Source organism: Rattus rattus, chromosome 3 (assembly GCF_011064425.1).
Source record: "Rattus rattus isolate New Zealand chromosome 3, Rrattus_CSIRO_v1, whole genome shotgun sequence".
Taxonomy (NCBI): Eukaryota; Metazoa; Chordata; class Mammalia; order Rodentia; family Muridae; genus Rattus; species Rattus rattus.
Window position 1 is genome coordinate 166,792,885 of NC_046156.1, and position 7,087 is coordinate 166,799,971.

Below are 7,087 nucleotides of genomic sequence, written 5' to 3' on the forward strand. Positions count from 1 at the left end.
AAAAATTTTTAAAAGTTTTGGACATGATAAGAACTTTGTATCCAGTTACATTCATCTAGTATGCCAATATCCACTTTTTTGATCACCATTAGTTAAAAAGGAGGTATTTACTCTGTTGTATATTTCTGATTAATTTTTAAAGCAACCAAATATTGCAAATTTTTGGTAGTACCACTAACTAGTCAGACAATCTTGGATAGTAAAAGAGAAAAAAAAAAGAGCTATAAGCAAGCAAGATTGAATTTCTTTTCTATCTGCCTCTGAATGTAGATGTCCTCTGTCAGGCTGCTATAATTTTTCCCCAACTTCCCCAAAATAATGGACTGTAACTTAAATTCTAAATTAAATTAATTCTAAACTAAACTAATTCAAAACTGTTGCAGAAAAAATTTAAAAAGCTATGGAAGTAGCCCTATTTTTAAAAAAATGGAGTACAGGGCTAAACAAAGAATTCTCAAGCGGGAAATATCAAGTGGCTGGGAAGTATCTAAAGAAATGTTCAACATCCTTCATCATCAGGGAAATGCAAATCAAAACAACCCTGAGATTCCACCTTACACCAATCAGAATGGCTAGATCAATAACTCAAGTGACAACAGATGCTGGTAAGGATGTGGACAAAGAGGGGTTGGGGATTTGGCTCAGTGGTAGAGCGCTTACCTAGGAAGCGCAAGGTCCTGGGTTCGGTCCCTAGCCCCAGAAAAAAAAAAATTAGAAGGATGTGGACAAAGAGGAATACTCCTCTACTATTGGTGATATTGCAGGCTAGTACGACCACTCTGGAAATTAGTCTGGAGATTCTTCAGAAAATTGGATATAGTACTACCTGAGGACCCAGCTCTACACTCCTAGGCATATACCCAAATGATACTCCAACATATAACAAGGACCACATGCTCCTCTATGTTCATAGCTGCCTTATTTATAATAGCCAGAAGCTGGAAAGAACTGAGATGTGCTTCAACAGAGAAATAAATACAGAAAATGTGGTATATCTACACAATAGAGTTCTACTCAGTTATAAAAAAAAAAAAGACTTCATGAAATTCATAGATAAATGAATTGAACTAGAAAAGGTCATCCAGAGTTAAGTAACCCAATCACAAAAAATACACATGGTATCACACTCATTGATAAATGATTGTGCCCAAAAGCTCGAATTACCCGATACAACCCACAGACCACGTGAAGCTCAAGAAGAAGGATAACCAAAGTACAGATGCTTCAGTCCTTCTTAAAAGAGGGAACAAAAATATTTATAGGAGGAGATATGAAGAAAAACTTGAAGCAGAGGCTGAAGGAATGACCAGTCAGAGCCTGCCCCATCTGGGGATCCAGCCCATATACATACAGCAACCAAAGCTCGACAATATTGATGGAGCCAAGAAGTACATGCTCACAGGAGCCTGATATAGCTGTCCCCTGAAAGGCTCGGCCAGAGCATGACAAATAGGAATGCCAGCAGGAAAACATTGAACTAAGAGTTGGGTCCCTATTGGAGGAGTTAGAGAAAGGACTGAAGGAGCTGAAGGGTCTTGCAACCCCATAAGAACAACAATGCCAACCAACCAGGGCTTCCAGGGACTAAACCACTAAAAAAAGAGTACACACACGGACAGACCCGTGGCTCCAGCTGCAAACGTAGCATAGGATGGCCTTGTTGGGCACCAATGAGAGGAGAAGCCCTTGGTCTTGCCAAGGCTGGACCCCGCAGTGTAGGGGAATGTCAGGGTGGGAAGGGGAGCTGGTTGTTGTAGGGCTACACCCTCATAGAAGAAGGGGGTGGGGGATGAGATAGGAGGCTTATGGAAGGGAAAATGTGAAAGGGTTTTAAACTTGAAATGTAAATTTAAAAAAAAAGAGTGGAAACTGGTTCCCACTCTGTGATCAGTGGAATCTGTGTGTTCAGGCTATGTCACTGGGAACTTTGCTCACATCCCCTGTAGCCCAGTAAGATCAAAGCTCTGGAAACCTGTAGTTTAACAATTAGATTTATATGTTAACTTCTCAATTCACAATACATCCACACAATAAATTCACTGCCAATTAAAAAGGCATAAACCGTCCACCTATACAAGTAAAATTGACCTAGTCCACTTGGATCTGGATTATTCTGCTCTGTCATCTCTTGGCTCCTCCTCCGCTCCCTTCCTAGCCTTTTCCCTGGCTACTCTTCCTTCTTATCCAATGGTAGGCTTCCTCTTATCCTGGACACAACTTGCTACATAATGACATCATCCTACAAACATATCATCTCCTTTCCTTCTCTTGCTCTTGGACAGGGTACTTACCATAGGAAGAAAAAGGAAACGAAAAAAAAGCCAAGGAATTTTGTGTTATGTAGATTATTTTTTCTTTAACCTGAGTAGTACATGATTATGTGCATTTATAAAGTATGTCTAGAGTTCTTTGCACAAAAGAGATGGTTCATATATTTGTATTCATATATATATATATATATATATATATATAATATCATTTCTACTTTCAATTTTTTGTGTTAAAGTAATTTTAGGACAAGCAACATACAATACGAAAGTAAAAACTAATTAGCTAATATCGTTTTACTCAGAATATATGAGTGTGTTGCAAAGCAGTTAATACCTTTCATTTTAAAGTCTATAGTTTTAAAATTCAATTATCTTTTGGTATGGAAGAATCAAGTTATTGTTTTTTTTTCTTCCTGTAACGTAGTTACAATTATTCTAGTGAACAGGATCTTGAAAATACATGCTAGGTATGGCACATTTATTAAAGTAATTATCCTTTGAGTACTTAGCTACAAATTTCCTACCTCCTGGCCGAGGAGGAAAATTGAAATAGCAAACATGGCATGATGCAATTTATAGCATAATTAGTTGTTGGTAATATTATGTATTTTATGTTATGCCATTATTAAAACAATTTACATAATCAGGCAAGTAATTTAATAAGATTGAGATAAAAGAGCTTAGGTTTTCCTATAAATAATAAAATTCTACCCTGAAATAGGCATAATGGCCATTGTTGAGAGTAGGAAAATGTCTAATTGACTTTGGCCAGGAAGGAAAATTTAAAGAAAAGGTAGAAAAATAAACGTTTTCATTAAACTATGATTATTTTTATTATGATGAAGAATTGGCCACATGAGAGTAAAATAAAATGTGTTGTTTTATCACTAAAACTCCATAAATTTTACACTTATAGTTAATTCACAAATATTTTACTTTATAATTTGGTATATATTACAAAATTCCTTTTTATATTTATGAGTTGGCACATATGTTGAATATTTTTCCAAATAAATATTTAAACTTTTTCCAAAATATATTGCAGATACATCAACTAAATCTGAGCTATTACAGTTTCTAAGAGTTTTGTATGAGAAACTGATACGTAGATTTCACTACTCAAAACTAAAGGAGTCCAAGTCCCTTATACTTTTTTATTTTTAAATGATAATCTTAATCTCTAAAAGCTAGATTTAGAAAAAAAAAACTTCAATTTTGGATAAGATGAATCCACACTATGCTGAGCCATATTTCACTAGGAATTCCCAAACCAAATATTCCTAAATTTTGGGGATTGTTTCTAGTTGAGAAAAACAACCATTATACTAACATAAAACATACTGTATTAAAACCTCTTAACCTATTTTGTAGGGGAAAATTATCTACTTGAATTTATCCTTAGGAAAAAAAATCACGGAACTGGTGTTATTAGCAATGCCACTTGTCTTTATTCACAGCAGTACAAAAATAGAGGCATGTGGTTCTTTAAGTTTAAAACCAGTCTAGTTTATAGAGAAAGTTCCAGTACAGCCATGGATACAGAAAGAAACCCTGTCTTAAAAAAATGAAATAAATCAAGACAAAGGATTTATTGTACATTTTTTAAAATATTTATCTATTTAAAATTTATTTATAAAAATGATTTATTGTATTGGAGAGTTTTACCTTAATGTATGCATGTATACAATATACAGACACCTTGTGGGTGTCAAGCACTGAAACTATGTCATATGAATGGATTGTATGTACTTGTAAGCACTGAGCCCTCTCTCCAGTGCCTCAGTCTGTGTGTGTGTGTGTGTGTGTGTGTGTGTGTGTCCAAATCTTCGTTTAATAGAAGGAAACAGAATATTGATTTAGACAAAAGCATTTTATAACTTTTCTTTAAATGGAAAATTAAATTCCAACTCTCTGGATAGTCGACATCTTACAGGTGTCTACAGCCCTTGTAAGGAGATGTCTTCAACAGAGTGGACTCTAAGGTTTTCAGCTATCTTGGTGCCTTGTTATTTGATACTTCCATTTATGTTTATTTATAGTCAATCAAGAGTGACTGTTCTCTGTTGATATCTTGATGATGCTCTGTATGAAATTGAGGCTGCTCCAACATCAGGTAGGACTCCGGCTACCATTTTTATCACCTTAGGTATTTCTCAGAATAATTTTATTTAATAAAATCCACATAAATAATAAATTGGGAAAAATAAAAATAATGTGTCATTATCTTGAATCATCATCCCATAGTTTACATGTGTTTTCTTATGAGTATTCTTACCCAAAAACATTTGCATTTACTAAATTACCACAAAGCATTAACACATATAAAATACCACATTTAAAATATATCTCCCTCATGTCTAGTCTGTGGTCTATGGTTCTGTCTCTGTTTGTAGCTTTACATGTTTTATAAGGTTTGGTAAAAGAGAAAAAAAAACTGAGAACTAAGGGCAGGGAAAAGAATAGAAATCCCAAAGATCATCGAGTGAACACCATGCCCAGAATATTTACTTACAGATTCTTTATAAAAAGGAAAAGATATTCTCCCTCTGCCTCTCCCCACACCTTCATCAGATCTGAGCCTACAGAACCATACAGGTTAGCATCCCTTGCTACACCAATGTTCCCTGCTGGCTAAACACTCTGGGACAAGCTAAGTTGCCCTGAGCAGCTTGCAATCCCATGGTAACCTCCATTCTCCTGCCACCGCCCCCCCCCCACATTCATCAGACTCCTGAAATGACAAGGACTAGCCTCAGGAAGGAGAGGGATTCTGAGAGAAGGGGCATCTGGAGCAGTGAAAAGGACCAGAAATCAAATTGTTGGTCCAAGCTGACAGCCTGTGTTCTGCTTGATACAGCTTTTCCAGTCTGCTTCTATGTTCTTTCTGGAAATTTCTCTGTCTATTCTAAGGGATCTCTGTATTCATGTCCTGCTTGCCTGTGTCAGTTCTTCAAGCAGTTCTCTGTTTTTATCAAAAAAAAAAGAAAGAAAGAAAGAAAGAACAAACAAAAGAAAGAAAGAAAGAAAGAAAGAAAGAAAGAAAGAAAGAGAAAAGAAAAAGAAAAGAAAAGAAAAAACCCTCTGGATAGCTCATCTTCTGCAGAACACAGGTCTAGACTTTTATCTAACACATCAATCCAGTCATTTACTCCCAGGTTCCTTTTCCTTATCTTATGAATCAGTATCTAGTGAACCCCAATGTACCTGAGCCTAACCTTGATCTGTCTTAGGCTGATCCTGAACTCAAGAAGATTCTTGTCTTTTTAAGCCTAAACAAATGCTGTGTCTTATAGAGACGAGCGAAAGAAAAAAGAAAAAAAAAGAAAGAAAGAAAAGAAAGAGAGAAAGAAAAGAAAGAGAGAAAGAAAGAAAAAGAGAAAAGAAAGAAAAGAGAAAGAAAGAGAAAGAGAAAAGAAAGAGAACAAGGATATATGTGGTAGAGGTGTAATTACATAGTGAGATGGAAAGGGTAGAAGAAAGAGAGAGAGAGAGAGAGAGAGAGAGAGAGAGAGAGAGAGGGGGGGTTGGAGAGAGCAGAGAGGAGAGAAGAAGAGAAGGAGAGAAGAAGACAGGGAGAGCAGTGAGAGAAGACAGGGAGAGAAGAGAGGAAAGATTCTGGCCAGGAAGACATGGTGAGAGATGGGAAGGAGAGGAATCAGGAGAGAAGGACAAAAAGAGTAGGAGAATAAGAGGATAAGAGGATAAGAGAGTGAAGAGGGGGTAAACAGCCCTTTTTATAGTGCGTCAGGCATATCTCAATGTTGCCAGCTAACTTTGGGGTACAACACAGAAAACATAGCTGGGTGAGATCTCTTAAGATTACCCCTGCCTAAATCTCTTTATCCTCTTCTTTAGTAATTTTCTAAGGCGTTGGTTCATGTGCAGGTGCTTTTGTCCCGTTAGATTCATGAAGTCCCTCATATAGTTCATACTGCATGCTTACTCTTTACATAGTACAGAAATTATATATTTTCCCATGGCTTTAAGTGCTGTTCTAAATGTCTCAGTGTTTACAATTTTGCTGAGAGATAGACACATCCTTGTGCTGTTTCTAATTACCATGGTGTCGTGGACCTTAACAGGGACTGCATTCCTCAGAAACAAAGTGTCCTCCACTGCTAGTACTGGTTCCAGCAAATAAATACACAAACAAACCTAACACACACAGCAGCCATTGGCACTTGTGGAGGCACACACTGGGTTCCTGACCCAGGGGTAGGAACCATGTTACTCTGACCCCACCAAGGCCAAGCCAGGCTAGGCACTAAACCATATAAGTAAGGCTTACTTACCTCACACATCTTCCCTGCTCTTTACGTCCTCCGCCAAGCCAAGCTGTCCTGAACAGACTGACATTGTAGGGGGACTTCCTTTCTCCTAGTACTTCTTTGCTCCCTGTCATCAGACTTGAGACTCCCGAACCATACAGGAAGAACTGCAGGTCCAGAAACATATAGCCCAAGGATATGCATCAGAGGCCTGCCATTACCAGGGCCATCAAGGTTCACCTCCTCCCAAAACCTCCTACAAAAAGAACATCCAAGTACCGAAACCATCCAAGTGGCTAAAGAACCCTCAAAAAAACACAATCAATGAAACCCAGGGCAATAAGACACCACCAAAGCACAGCTACTCCATCACAGCGAGCACTGGATATGCTAACACAGGGGAAGCACAAGAAAATTACCTTAAATTTATCATATAATGATGATAGTGGCCTGTAAAGAGGAAATGAATGAATCTCTTAAAGAAATACAGGAATATGCAATCGAACAGATAGATATCTTTAAGCAATAACTGACCCAACTTGAGACTCA